Source organism: Prionailurus bengalensis, chromosome B3, assembly GCF_016509475.1.
Source record: "Prionailurus bengalensis isolate Pbe53 chromosome B3, Fcat_Pben_1.1_paternal_pri, whole genome shotgun sequence".
In the NCBI taxonomy this organism is placed as follows: Eukaryota; Metazoa; Chordata; class Mammalia; order Carnivora; family Felidae; genus Prionailurus; species Prionailurus bengalensis.
In genome coordinates this window covers 83,007,501-83,023,313 of record NC_057355.1, presented here as the reverse complement: position 1 = coordinate 83,023,313, position 15,813 = coordinate 83,007,501, and the positions used below count along the sequence as shown (strand labels likewise).

At 40.7% G+C, this 15,813-nt stretch overlaps 1 protein-coding gene across 4 annotated transcripts in view; it reads right to left on the bottom strand.

The window, feature by feature from the left end:
• NPAS3 (neuronal PAS domain protein 3) overlaps positions 1-15,813 on the bottom strand; it is an 856,869-nt gene that overhangs the window by 729,218 nt on the left and 111,838 nt on the right. The window lies entirely within an intron of this gene.

Genomic DNA, 15,813 nt, shown 5'->3' with positions numbered 1-15,813 from the left:
TTAATAATGATAATGTTATTGTTTCGAGTGGTGATAAAACATTAATACACCATGAGGTTCAACAGCTAGATCGGAATCATTGAACAGACAATCGATTACCGAACAATCTTCTGAGTAAATCTGTCATGACAGCAGCTTTGCCCATTAGGTGATATCAACTAAATTTTGAGAAGTAAAGAAACGTTCAAATTACTTTTTGGCATAAACTAGCAAAACCAAAAGTTCACTTTCAGCCTGCCATAATGGTCTAGATTCCATGCTCAACAATTTCTGAATCTGTATAAAAAGTCAAGCTTCAAAAATTAAAGTTCAAAAAATTGTAAATGTGCTTTAATGTATCTATATCCACATAGCACAAAGTCTATCTGGACTATTCCGTGCTTTATCATAATATCCTTGTGTTCCTACTGTGCTAAATCCTCCCCATTTTGCTCACTGGAGAGTTGTGCCTACTCAAGCACTGCATGCATGCAGGACCAGGTACATAACAAAGAATGCAACCTCAGCTTTCCAACCAGCAGCGTGATGCTCTGACCTCCATGCCATGTGCTATGATCATGAGTGATGGAGCTGTTCTGACTGCAAGCTACTTTCAAATAATGATCCACAAAGTTAATCAAAAGGGCTTCCCTGTTCAATATTTACCTGTTACTCATTGACAGCCACTGTCTGCATCGCCATCTACAATGTATAGAATGGGATCAGAAATACCGAGCTCAAACAGAACCTGAGTGCCTCACTGAAGTACCGGGCACAATGAAAGCAGAATTAAGCTGCTCTTCAAACCACCTCTGACACTGAAGATGTCTGCATGAGTTTCAAGGTAAAAAACACACTGCTACTTCCTGAACTTGGAGGCCCAATTAGTTGCAGATAGTAACAGGGATGAAAGGAGGACCACCATGTGAGAAATAAAAAAAAAAAAAAAAAAAAAAAGAAGAAAGAAAAGAAAGGAGATATTAGGTATCAAAATATAAACATGGAGGGAAAAATAGTAATTTCCTGTATTGGGGCAAAAAAATAATATTCCCTTCTTGATGTGATCTCCTTGCTTTTATGTACTAGGAAAGTCATATCTGTTCTGAAAATTATTTTTCTCATTTTAATACACATTCAACATTTTAAGCTACAAAATAATAAGAAAGCATTGATCTTTTTATGTGTTAGGTATTTAAATACTGGTTGCCAGTCTGTCAATCAAACGTACCCGGAGGGGATGCTGACCAGCCTCCATATCCACCTCTAAAGAGAGGCAGGTATCGGACTGATCGTAACGCAATTCTCTCCGGTTATTTGTACTATCTGCTAGAAAGCAAGGCTTACTACGAGATCTTATTCTTCACATTTATTATCCATTCAGCTTGGCAGGTTTTGAACATGGGGTTTAAGGAAGGACAGTTGCTCAAAATGGTAATCTTCTTTTACCTAATTTTTCCTAAATGCTCACTTAGGAATGATAAACACTATCTGAACATTTAGTATATGCCAGGCATTATTATAAGTACTTTACATGTATTGGGGCATTTACTCCTGCAATAAACCCTATGAGAGAGATTATTACCAAGTCCCAGAGGAGAAAAATGGGGACCAGAGAGTTTATGTCACTTGTTCAAGCTCCCTCAGCAAATAAATGACTCAACCAAGGTTTGAGTACCTCACTCTCCATTAGAGCCTGAGTACTTACCCACTGCACTAAAGCTGCCTCTAATTCCATTTAGCACTGTTGAGAGGGTGAGACAACCACTGGCCTCGAGTAAGAACCTTAAAAAGGTTTGTGGAGTGATAAATGAATCACTATCTTAAGGAACTTGCAATCTTATTAAGATATCCATCCACAGACACTGTTTTATCCTTTTACTTGTAAGTTTATGACCTGCCTCCTCTTTCAGTTTACCAGTTCCTAAAAGGTATTTATTTGCATACATACCATTGAATGCCACCACACGTGTGATACAGAGTAAATGATGCATTAGAATTGAATCTCAGGTTTCATATTGACTTTCTTCTCTCTTGCATATCCCCTCTCAATCCACTCCATCAGGAAATCCTGTTGGCTCTTTCTTCAGAATACATCGCAATCCAAATTCTTCTCACCATCGCCACTTCCAAACCCTGAGTGTCAACCAACCACTGTCTGGACCATAGTAGTCTCGGAATTAGGCTCTCTGCTTCCACCCACGTCCCCCTGAAGCATGTACTCAACTAGCAGCCAGAATCATTCGAAAACTTCGGTCAGACTCCATTGCTCCTCACGTCAAACATCCTCTCATGACCCCATTTCAAGTGGACTAAAAGCCTGGCCTTCCAGGGTTCTGTGTGCTGGCCTCTCTCCTCAATCTCCAGCTGCAGGCCCTATTCATTCCACCCACTGCACGAGTCCCCCCAGCATTCTTTGTAAGCAGCAAAACCTCTTCAGCTTCAGAGCCTTTCTGGCAGGTGCTCCCTCTGCCTGGAGTATTTCCCCTGCTGCTATCTGGATGCCTAACTCGCTCACTTCCTAGGATTCTTTACTCAAATGTCATCTTTTTAAATGGGGCTGTACCTACATGAAACCCTAACTGACCCATCTCCACCCAGCACTTTTTTTCCCCCCAAGTTTTATTTCAATTGTTAGTTAACATGTGGTAAAATTGGTTTCAGGTATAGAATTTAGTGACTCATCACTTATCAACAACACCCAATGCTCATCACAAGTGTTCTCCTTAATGCCCCTCACTCATTTAGCCCATCCTCCACCCATCTCTCTCCTCCAATCCTCAGTTTGTTCTCTCTAAGAGTCTCTTATGGTTTGCTTTCCTTTCTTTTCCCCTTTTCCCTAGGTTCACCTGTTTTCTTAGATTCCACGAGTGAAATCGTATGGTATTAGCCCTCCTCTGCCCTGACTTATTTCCCTTAGCATAATACACTCTAGCTCCAACTATGTCATTGCAAATGGCAAGATTTCACTCTTTTTGATAGCCAAATAATATTCCATTGTATATTTATGCCACTTTTTTTATCCATTCATCAGTCAATAGACATTTGGGCTCTTTCCATAAATTGGCTATTGTTGATACTGTTGCTATAAACATTGGGTGCATCCCAACAGTCCTAATTCCCTCTTACCCTTCTCTGTTTTTGTTGCACACAACTACTGCCACAGAACAGACAACACAATTTGCTTCGTTTGTAACGTCTGCTGTTTACTGCCTGTCTCCAATGCCCTCTAACTTTCACGGCTGAGATTTCGGTCTTAGTTCACTATATATCCCACACAATAGTTCCTGGTTAAATTTGTTTTTAATTTTTAAATGTTTATTTTTGACACAGAGACACAGGGAGAGATAAAGCATGAGCGGTGAAGGGGCAGAGAGAGAGAGGGGGAGACACAGGATCTGAGGCAAGCTCCAGGCTCCATGCTGCCAGCACAGAGCCTGATGCAGGGCTCGAACTCAGGAACCATGAGATCATGACCTGAGCCAAAGTCAGATGCTTAACTGCCTGAGCCACCCAAGTGCCCCAATAGTCCCTGGTTATTTAAGGTACCCCATCCATATGTTGAATTAAGACACGAGAGAAACCCTGGGGATAAAGCTAAAGCCAAGAGGCAGTGTGTGTTGTGCCTAACAAGAGTAAGTGAACACGTTTCACAGATAGAAGCAGTGAGAGCTTCCATTGAGGGGTATCTTGGTTGGGGATAGATGGGGGGGGCAGCCCAGATCAAGACTAGAGGGTCTTGAACACGAAGCTAAGATTGCCAACACCGTGCCCTAAGAATGAGCTGCTGATGACTTTGAGCTAGGAACCATGTTACAAATATTTTAATCTGGTAGCTACGGGTAGCCCAGAAAGATATTTTTGTATTCCCTTGCATGGCATTGTGTATACAGTGGGCCTGCAGCATTTTACTTAAACTGAAGGAGACAGGAGACAAGACTAAACAGTAGACTGTAACAATCTAGGCATAAAATAATAACTCAGGTCAGGGAGATGAGAATAGAAGGTAAGTCTTTACACAAGAAATCATGCTACAAACAGGGTATTTGACGAGAGACAGAATGGAAGAGGAGTCCAATAGCAAGCCCAAATGACTACAGAAATTAAGATGAAGCAAAAATGCAGCGTATGAGATCATTCTAGGTAAGATACGGAGCTCTGTTCTGGGGGCATAGCTGCGCAGTCCAGCAAAGAGCTTCAGAATGGGGGAGGAAGAAGGGTCACTCTGCAGGTGGGCCACATCATGCGGCAGCTGGGGGAGAGCCTTCACATCATTAAAGCTGTAAGATCCAAAGGTTTTTGTTTGTTGGGTTTTTCGATAAAAAAAATAGAGATAAAACAATTCACTGGGTTGCCTTAAGGATTAATTGGGAATTTTCTTTGAAGTGCTTGCAAATTTGTTGGTCATTACATGTGGCAGTTGATGTAAAGCAAATCACAAGCAGAAACCTCAAGTAGTTTGGAAATCTAAAACTCGAGCTGGCAAAGAGGTAGGACTGGAGATTCATCCACTTCTAGGATAACTGCAGTGTAACAACAGATGAAATTTTTAAAGGGCAGACAACTGGCTTTGCATATAACGGACACTAAATAACTAGCGTTCAAATATAATAAGCTTACCCTCCTCTTTAGGGAAGGCTTTCAGTTTCTCAGGGTCTTTGTTTTTTTTTTTTTTTTTACAGAAATAGATTTCAATAGACTACCCTTGAACAGAAGGTGGAGGGTTATGTTTTTGGTTGTTTTTGTTTTTGTTTTTTGAGGTCAAGTATCCTCCTGCTCCAAGGGGCCACATTATCGAGTTGCAAGTGGATAAACTGCTGGGCCACACTGCACTGGTCTGCTATAAATAGTTACCAGATTAAACCTTATTAGTTGTGTCAGTTGGACAACATGCGTAATCTGAGCCTTCATCTTCTCACATGCCAAATGAGTGTATTACCTACTTATTTTCCAGTACAGATGTGGAGGCCAATTATAGCAATGTCTAGAGGCCAAAGAACTCCACAACTGGTGTGCCGACTTCAGCCTCATGTATCTCACTGCATATGGAAAACCAGCCAACACAGAAACATGAATGGTAAAGTTGGACCCAAACTTCATGGTCAAGAGCTCAAATTTCTGTTGTCCCCATAAGGACCAGTTTTGCCCCATAACGTAAAACCTCAGCACCCACGAGTATTTCTTGTGGATGGAATAAAACCAGCTGTATTCATTCCCTTTTTTCTCTATAGCTCAGAGCCAATCGTTTGTGTCTGGCAAACTTCTCCTTATGAGAGCCAATAAAGGTGTATGTAGTGCCAGTCAACCAAACTTGCCACTAGATCCTTGTAAAAATGTATTCTACTTAAAATCTGCTGGCCCATAAGTTTTCTAGTCTTGCCTTCCCCCAAGACATTACTCAAGTACAATAAATTTTTTTAAAAAAAGTCAGCTTTCTTTATTCCTACCACCCTCATAAATTTGTTACTAGCTCCTAAAAACAGCATTGAGCAAAGAGGGTAAACAGTCTTGCTATCAGATGAATTTATGGATCCTCAATTTTACAAGCGCTCGAGAAATCCCCCTACCCTCCACCCTCCTCCCTACTGAATGGGTCTCCAAACCTCTCCCTGTAAAAACACCTTGACATGAAGGTCACTGCTTTCATAGTTATTAAGACTTAAGACACCTGATGAATTTCTCCAGGGGGATGAGAATCCGCTATTATAATTAGGTAGTCCCTAGAAAAGCATACTCCTTCCCTGGAAGTGAGCCAAGACCTTCCTGTAGTTTCTGTAAATGTGTTCTTCTCCAGGAAATCCAGCTGGTGTCTACAACACGTTAGATAGGAGGCTCCGTTCCTGACTGACCCATACAGTCAATTGTACTCCTAAAACAGCTTTCTTAGTGGAGTTAAAAACGGTACAGGAGAATCATCAAGAAGACGACCAGGTACCTCCTGGCTTCAAGGCCAAGACATGCAATTGGCTGTGATTCACACGGAGGACCCCTGACAGGCAGTGGTCAAGAAAATGATGCTGTTATGAAAGCCTAGGTTGGTTGAAATTCTATTGTTGACAGCTGCTTGTGAAGGAAACAGGATTCTCCTTGGGACGCCTGGGTGGCTCAGTCGGTTAAGTGACCGACTTCGACTCAGGTCATGATTTCACACTCGTGGGTTGAAGCCCTGCGTCGGGCTCTGTGCCCACAGCTCAGATCCTGGAGCCTTGCTTCAGATTCTCTATCTCCCTCTCTCTCTGCCCCTCCCCTACTCGCTCTCTCTTGCTCTCTTGCTCTCAAAATAAACCTAATAATGAAAAAAAGAAAAAAGAAACAGAACTCTCTTCAACTGGTACCAAGTAAGAAAAAAGGCAAAGAGTGAGGCTCTCTATATAATTACTACTGCTTTTCGTATGTATTGCAGAGATTCTATATACTGGACTGGGAGAGAGGGAAGGGCAATTAGGTTTTAAGTAAGATGCAGTGATGGTCTACTTAATCACATAAATCTCAAGCGGTCAATTCCAAAGAACCCTCACACTACTAAGTGAATCACAAAGGTCTCAAGTTTGACAAGGGAGAAATAACCTAAAAATGATTTCCTTACATGCTGGTCATTGAACCAAAATCCTCCCAGGACCCAGACTTCTCTCTGCTTTGAAAACTAGATCAAAATATCTCAATGCTCTACAAATAGAGCTCTTGTTTATAAGTACTTTAGAGAATGATGCAGGAGATGGAGCATGTGAGAAAAGGAGTTGATAAATGACCAGAAAACTCCACCTCAGCACCCAGCAGTTACTTCTCATCCATGTACATGTTCTGATCTTAAAAGGCCTTGTTACTATAACCCACTACACACCCTTCTCACCGTCAGCTTCATCCTGTAACTTACAAATAGTTTTGCTAACTAGATTTTTAAAAAATTAGGCGTTAGGGAAAGATTTTTCTGCTAAAAATCTGTCATTAATGCCACTAATATCACTAGCTCTTGCTGGAGTTCTCCTGTGTGTGTGTCTTCCCCCCAAGAATTTCAATTCCCCCAACAATAAAGTGATACACGTTCAGCAGGAAGATACAAACTACAACCGGAAAAAAAAAAGTCACGAAAGGAGATCCCTACAGAACATGGTTTCTACGTGGAAGGTGAACATATACAGCTTCCAGCTTCCCTTAGATAAGCTGTTTGTGGACAAGTTAGAATGCTTGGCCCCAGACATTTCCCAGCTGAGCCAATCTCGGGAGGCATCCCCAAGAAAAATGCTTATGTATGTGGATACAAACATATCCAAGATGACATGTATATCAACATACAGTTCTGTATAGTGATCCACACCAAGTTGTTAACAGTGGCTATCTGTGGGTGGTACAATTACCAAAGACATTCACATTCTCCTTTCTATTTGTCTGCACTTTCCAGATGTTCCAGGATAAAAAACGTATTGCAATTTTATTCAAACAAGAGCTATTCCAAGAGAAAACAATGAACCCAATGAAGGAATCTCCCATTCATCAACACAGAGCCATGGCCCTGGGCTTAGTCAAAGCAAATTCCAAGATTATCCCCTCAATACAACTTGACTGGACACATGATGTGCTCTCTAAGCAACACAGTAACACAAACCCGAGGGCATTTACTTAGCAGAGGACAAGGAGCTCCCAGAATCCGTAATAGACAAATGCATGGAAATAAAATGGAGCAGGGTCAAGCTGAAACCATCATCTCCTCTCCTTCTTGTGAGGAAGACTATTAGAAAAGGTATGATAATTTTAAATCTTTTCATTAAAAGGGATAAACCCTTTTCATTTTTTCCTGCTCTAGACACACTGCTTATACATATTTTTGATCAACAGGTCACAATACCACAAGTGGCATTTCTACACTATTTTTATGCAGTTTTCATCAACAAAAATGTTCTTACATTTCTCAAGAACATGAAATTTCCTTGGGTGTGAGGTTAATTTAACAGATTCTGAATATTCACTCAAGTTCACAATTATCCCCTTCAATGACATATTATACTTTGAATGCTATGAAGAAATAAATTCTCTCTTCATTATATAAAACATAGTAATAAGTGGAAGATAGAACACAAAATTCACAAAGTGTTCCTTTAGTAATTCACTATTTCCACAGACATAATGGCTTCTCCTACTGGAAGTAGAATGTTTACTGTTTCCATTTTGCCAACATGAGTTCCTTGGTATGAACAGCTGTACCCTATGTTAGATAAGGAACAAAGTGATACTCATTCAGTGCATACTTACTATATGCCAAGCACCATACTAAGTGTTTTTGTGGTGTGGACCCTAGACTCTATAGTCTAACAGACTGAGGTCCAATGCAGGGGTCAACTATTTTCTGTAAAGGGCCACACAGTAAACATTTGAGACTTGGTAGGCGATTTGGTCCCAGTCTCTACTCAACTCTGTTATTAAAACACAAAAGCAGTCACAGACAACACCTAAGTGGATGGGTATGGTCATGTCTTAGTAAAACTTTATGTACAAAAACAGGCAAGGGAATGGGGTGGGAGAGCACATGTGGCTGCTGATCCTAAATCACATTTCACCCTATCCTACCTTCTTCACCTTGAGTGAGTTGTTCCAGCCCTCTAAGACCCTGTCATTTGTAAAATGGTAGTAATAATCATACCTAGTACCCAAGCTTACTATAAATATTAAAAACGGTCAAGCCATTAGCCCACTGATTCTCAGAAGAGCTGAGACAACTTTCATTTTTATCCCCATTTCAGACTTGAGAAGACAGAAGCTCTGAAGTTAAGTAACTTAGCTATGGTCCCAGTTCTAATAATTACGAGGAGAGGATCAAACTCAGATCCATCTCCAGATGGTTTAACCACCTCTATCAATGATTAAATATTACTTCATGGACCTGTGGATCTCTTTTCTTTTTTTTTTTTTTTTTTTTTAAGTAGATTTCAGGCCAAATGTGGAGTTTGAACTCACGACCCTGATACCAAGAGTCAGATGCTTAATGGACTGAGCCATCCAGTGCCTGGATGGCACCCCTGGACTTCTGGATCTCTTAAATACTTAGCTCACAAAGATTAAAGCCTCTTTCTTCCACTCTAGTGCATAAACTGAGTCCAAAAATTCACTCCAGACACATCTACACAGAACACACTCAACACACAGAATAAGCTGTTAAGGTGGAAATTTATTAAAACCACCGTTTATGTATAACTTAGTTTGCTGTGTTATTTTTAAGATCTGGGCACAAGCACATTAGTCTCCCTGTCTCTCTGAAACCACCGTTAGTGATTCAGAACACTGTAGTTCAACAGCATGCCTACAAAAGGTTCATTGTAGCTCTATTCCTCTCACCTTGACCTTTGCCTTCTCAAGTCTGGGGGTGGGGGGGAGGTCTCATACATATCACAGGTGTGTCAGTAATCAATTATTTTTAAAAATCTAGGCAGGCACTTCTCTAATGAAAATACACACTCTGGTAAAGCCAATTAATATTCTTTCATTTTAAATCATGCTTCCTGTGCCTGTCCATTTTTCCTCTCTGCCACTCTATTTTGAGTTACAAAATATGGAGCACCTCAGGGCACCTGGATGGCTCAGTCAGCTGAGCATCTGACTTCAGCTCAGGTCATGATCCCATGGTTCTTGAGTTTGAGCCCCCATCAAGCTCTCTGCTGTTGGTGCAGAGCCTGCTTCCCATACTCTGTCCCCCACCCCCACGTCTGCCCCTCCCCCACTCATACTCTCAAAAATAAACATTAGGGGCGCCTGGGTGGCGCAGTCGGTTGGGCGTCCGACTTCAGCCAGGTCACGATCTCGCGGTCTGGGAGTTCGAGCCCCGCGTGGGGCTCTGGGCTGATGGCTCAGAGCCTGGAGCCTGTTTCCGATTCTGTGTCTCCCTCTCTCTCTGCCCTTCCCCCGTTCATGCTCTGTCTCTCTCTGTCCCAAAAATAAATAAACGTTGAAAAAAATAAATAAACATTAAAAAAAATACAAAAAAAATATGGAGAACCTCAAGCCAGGAAAAGCAATTAATTTGTAGACAGGTTCTGAACTGAATTTCATACCGTTGGAGTCCTGCAAGATGTTTCTAAGTCAAAAATCACTTCAAACTAACAAACACAGCACGACTGCCCGCTCTCCATGAAAACCACATGAACTCAGTTTCTAACCTCAGAGGAAAGGCTGACCCGGTGGGCCACTCTCCCACATTTCCTGTCTCAGGTCTGAGCCACTTGCAGAGCCGTCCTCGGCCTTGCAGTCCTTGTCCCATCCTTCCTTTCCTGAAAACTCCTCCAAGGCTCTCATCAGATGGCAGTCCACCCTAATGCCTCTGCTTCCCCTTCTTCTCCAACCTCAACTCCTGTCACCCTTCCCCTTCCCTCAACTCCTGAGGAACATCATTTGCAACTCAGTGCACCATAAATACCCACCTTTGAGCCTCAATCACTAGCTCAAGCACCTCTCCCCCAAATCAAAATCCCTTCCACCATGAAGATCCCAGGGCTCACCTCCACTATTACAGGATGACCCTTTCATGGCACCACTTGTGTACTTTTTGCTTCTCACTCAAGACACCTCTTACACAGCATCCCAATTACTAGTTCCCATCAGTTTTCTAGGCTTCTGCAGGGCAGAGGTTTTCTTAGTCACCTCTAAGTCACTTTATGCAGAACAGCACCTGACCCATGGATGACGATCAAAATATAGTTGTTAAAGGAATGAATAAATTAGCTCATTTTTAAGCTACTCTGGCTTTAGCCCTAAATAATACACCATCCAGTTTCCTCAGACACACCACTTCAAGTCATTTACAGGCCAAATCATTGGTGTGATGTTAAAATTAACTGGGAGAAAGCACCAGAAACCATGCTGAGGTCTGAAAGGCATGATGTGGAATTCAGAATTCATTTGGATTTTTAAAGGCTTGAAGCAGCTCTTGCTACAAAGTTCAATGTCTGTTTAACATGCAGATTCTATTAGACCTCTTTATGAAGTTCACTGTAGATTTCTCTTTCCTCAATTCTTTGTTATTTACTGATCCAAACAAAACTGGCATAAATTATTCCAATGGCTGGGGGGGAGGGGCGGGGGCCGGGGGTGGGGGTGGGGGGGGAGGTGGACGGGGGCTGTATAATTGCCATCAATCAGGTTAAACAATCAAAACAATTTGCTGCTGCTGCTGCTTCTAGAGCTTCCTTGACCTTTCCCTCCCCATCAACACAGGTGACCACCTATCCACCCCCCCCCCCCCCCAGCAGCCCAGCAGCCTGCCTGACAAGGAACCGGTCTTGTTCTCCTTAATTGGGATAACATGTGCAAGTGGTTAGCACTCTGTCTGGCTCAACATAGCTGATAATGACTGGTGAGTTCCTTCTTCACTCATTCTCCTCCTCTGGACCTTGATGAGAATTCCTTCTCTCTTTTGAGTCTGGATTTTCCCCATTTCCAAACCCATGCCTCTTGGCCAAAGCCAGCCTTAACACTACCCTGAGCAGGAGAATGCCCTCTTTCTGAGTGTCTCATCAAGAAAGGAAGAAAACATCACCTTCTAGCCTGAAATTCATCTCTCCAATCCTGTCATGGTATCTGAAATTATTCCATTGGAGAGCAACTCCCTTTTTGCTCGAATTCTTTCACTGCAAGGTGCTTATTAAAATGCAAAGGGTCCTGAGAAGAGCAGCATTATCAGTTAACAACACCTGATCTGCAAGGAGGGATACAAAGAAAAATACCTGTGGGGAAGGGCCTGGGCATGAGACATGAACCAGGTATCCAGGTGGAATGAATTTCAGAGGTAAAAGGGCTTGGATGCAGAGGCAGAAAACAGACAAACCTCACCATTTTGCCAATGGCTTCTTTCGGTGACCGATCTAGTTGGTCTCATCAGTGACAAACACCTTCTCAATCTTGGCTGCATTTGGAGACTAAGAACCCTGGGTTAAAGCCCTTTGTTTACAATGGGTACTGCAGACGCGGTCACAACAGTTTGGCATGTGCTCAAGGAACATTAGTCACTTGAGCTCCCGTCTCCCCAGATGCAGTCTTCTCGAAATTTTAGTCAAACAGTTGTTCTTACACACAGCTACGGTCATGTCAAACCACACGGCCGAACTCTGTCCACCTTGGAGGCTATGAAGTCCTTTCTCAGTTTGTTCCTTTCTAGTTCCCTTCTCTTGCATTCACATATTAACACAGGTGATTTCCACCGTATTTTGTGGTAAAACTCCTCTCATGTCCATGAAAAGTTCCTTTCCAACTCAAGCATTTTCTTGCCTTCATTTACAAATTTAAAGTTATCCTAGTTACTATGGAGGCGATGTCTGGTCTTTTCTCAGACCCTCCATACTGCTTTTATTTCTTTGTGGGGAAACAGGAAACAAGACAATTGTGTTAATTGGAAAGAAGTGTTCCATCTCCCAGTCAAACCAACTATTTTACAGATGAATTCACTAAAATCCAGAAATAGGATTACAAACTTAAAGACAGCTTAAAATGGAACAAAGGGTATGGGTTCTCTAAGTTTCAGAACTTACCAAAGTGCTTAAGTTTCGTCAAAATTTGCCCCAACACTATGGTGTTTTTGAAAATCTTGTATTCCTACCCTTTGCCAAAAGATTCATTATCACCAATTACAATTTTAAGTTTTCAGTTGGCCACGTCATAAGCACTTAATGTAAGAAGTTAGGATAACTGCCATTGTTTTAAAATTCTTAATTATAGACATTTTGAATTAATGACAATTTTCTATTCCTATGTACTTTAAGGTAATTCAAATTATTTGCTTTAATTCCCAGTAATATTCAAGTCAAACCTCTGTTAAAATAGAAGCAAATTCACAGTTTATAAAACAATAGAATTACACTGGGAAGGATTAAGAACAGTGATGTTCCAGTAAATATTTAACAACTAGTTGCAGACAGAAGGGCACCCAATTTGCAGCATTTTCCAATTTCCATAGTGCAAATACTTTGCCCAATTTCCAGTTACTAACATGAGGTCAGGGATCACAGAATGGGAAATATGTACATACAATGGATTCTCATGGGCCCATGCAAGTCGGCACTAACACATTCTGATAGGAGGGACCAGATAGTACAGCCTTTTCATTCCCGAACCCTTTTCACATCACCAACCATTTATTTATAACCTGCTGTATCCTGAGCACATAAGAACATAATACCTGTACATTATTATATTTATACATTTATCTACCAACTGTACTGCAGAAGCTTTCCATCAGTTTTTAGATAAAAAACACATATTAAGAGATGTTTCACCTCAGGGCCCACCCCATGCACACACACATGTGATGTATACTTACACAAACACATAAAACAAAAACAGATAAAACACACTCTCCTATATGGAATGCACTAAAACTCTCGATTCTTTTCCCTTTTTTTCTTCATTCTTATCTTGACCCACTAAATTGGATTCATACCCCATTTGGGTAGAGGTCCCAAAATTGAAAAACAGTGCTGAAATAGACTAAGCTTGTTGAAGACACAATTATAGGTCATTAGTCCACATCTATCCCGATGTCTAGTAGTAATTACTGCGGCCCAATAAGGTTAAATAAATGTCTAAAGATGCCCCTGCCATCAGTGACAAAATATCCTTCAAGGCAAGTGATAATTCATTACATAGAATCTGGATAGTCATGGCTTACAAGTGAAAGCTAGAGTCCCTTCCACGACAAGCCCCCTTCACCCGAAATTGACAGAGAAATTTTTAAGAAACCTGTACCGACCCCATCATTGACGAAAATTTGGTCCTTCAACCTCTGTGGCCCTGTGACCAACCTGCCCATTTACCCAGGAAGATGAGGCAAATCCGAGCAATCGTCATTTCCCTATTATTGATAATATTCAACAGTGTTGAAAAGGTACCCATCGTTTTCAAAAAAAAAGAACATTTCCAGTCCTGTTGGAAAAGGAGCTATATAATGCCAATTACTATTATAGAAAATATACATACTTCTACTATATAACATACACTAAGACCAGCTTTCTAATAACCAGAAACCAAAGACTGAGTTGTAGAAAATACTCACTCAGGAAAATGAAAGCTGAATCCATGGACTTTTCTCTTCAATGTGTTCATGCACCACATGCTTTTTTATAGGTGCTATTAAATGTACACTATAGTTTCAAGACAATCCAGATAAGCGTCTTCACTAAAATACACAACACCATTAATCATCTCAGTGACAGTGCTCCAATTTAACATCTTGGAGATTTCCTCCCCTTCTTCATCATTTATTTGCCAATATTTCCTTGTTATGAATATCCCCCTAGTGACTTTCCCTGGCAGTCACAGCTGTGCTGCCTACTGTGTCTACCTTGACTACAAATAACACAAATTCTTTATAAAAAAAAAAAAAAAAAAGCCAGGTCTTGAGATACTACCTACAGTAAGAAGGGTAACCTTTCTGTGGGCTGAATTCCTGGAGACCTCATCCAGGCTCCCAACTTTAAATTGACAAGCCTCCGCCCCTAACCTGATAGTAATTTCAGACACGTGAAATTGGCTTAATTACAAATAAACAACAGTTGGCCGTTGGCCTCCAATTACTTGAATGGTCAACAGTCAACTGCTGTTTTCAGATGGTCCGTAAAGAACCCCCTTCTTACACAGCAAAAGGCTTTTTCAAAGTATCCATGAATCACAACAAAGCCACAAAACCACGAGCAAATTACAGGAACCTGACCACCAAGAGCCATAATAAGGATGACTCACAGATAACAAGAATTTTTTTTTGAAAATAATCAGTAACAATTTAGCATTATAATGAAACCAATTCTGATGAAAAGAATAATGCTATCGAGACAACAGAATATCAAGAAGCCAGAGAGAAATAAGTAGCAAAGATACAGGGAAGAATCCCAGCTCCATCCAGTATCCATTCTACATCCCCTTTAGAGAGCAGTCTTCACTGGCTCCAGAATTTGCTGATTATAAAATGGAAACCATGAAAGAAAATGCTGTACAACCAATCAGAGGAGTAAATGAAAGTAGAACTCACCAGCTTGTATTCAAAAAAGGATTTTTAAGGAAAAAGGGTATTTTTTTTTCAATAACAGAACTCCACTACAAAAGAAGTTAAGAGTTTGAAGACAAAAAACACACTGAAGTATATTTGCAAAGTCTATCCGGAAAGTCTAATACCTTCAGGGTAACTGTTTACCTTATTTTCTATTTTCTACAGAATAACTTAATTAATTAATGGTTACTGTTGCTTCAATCAGTATTCCACAACTTTTATGGAAAGCCTAGGTGTTAAGCTTTTTGGAAGACTCCAATTTAGATTATTGTTAAAAACAAAACAAAACAAAACAAAAACTTCCTTCTCAGCAAAAGCAACACAAGTCAAGCTATGATACATTAAAATGCCTTTCCTTCCCAGAGCAGAGTGTTTACTTCAGTGATAGTAACAACACCTCATTACCAACAGTGCAGATTCTGTTAAGTAATGGACAAAGCAAATGGCAGCAAAGGCAGAGGACTCAACTTCAATTTAACTGTCCTGTAAGGTACATAGTAATTAGCTGCAAAGCTCTGAAATCTTAGCTAGCATGTTAAGTCTGCTACATGACAGTATAATTTGACTTCTTAAAGGATTATGCAAATTACAACTCATCATTCCATTACAGGATTGAAAAAAAGTGACAGCTAATTTATACATAACACACCTTTCAAATCCCTAAGATGCGTAGCACCTGTGCAATGTATTTTGCCGAGATTTTCTTGCATATAAGTACTTGTTTATTGCAATATAAAGAAGCTTACCTAAGAGCTTTATTAATATAGTCATTTTAAAAAACTTTTAGACCACAGTTTCAAAAGTATAAACATTTTTTT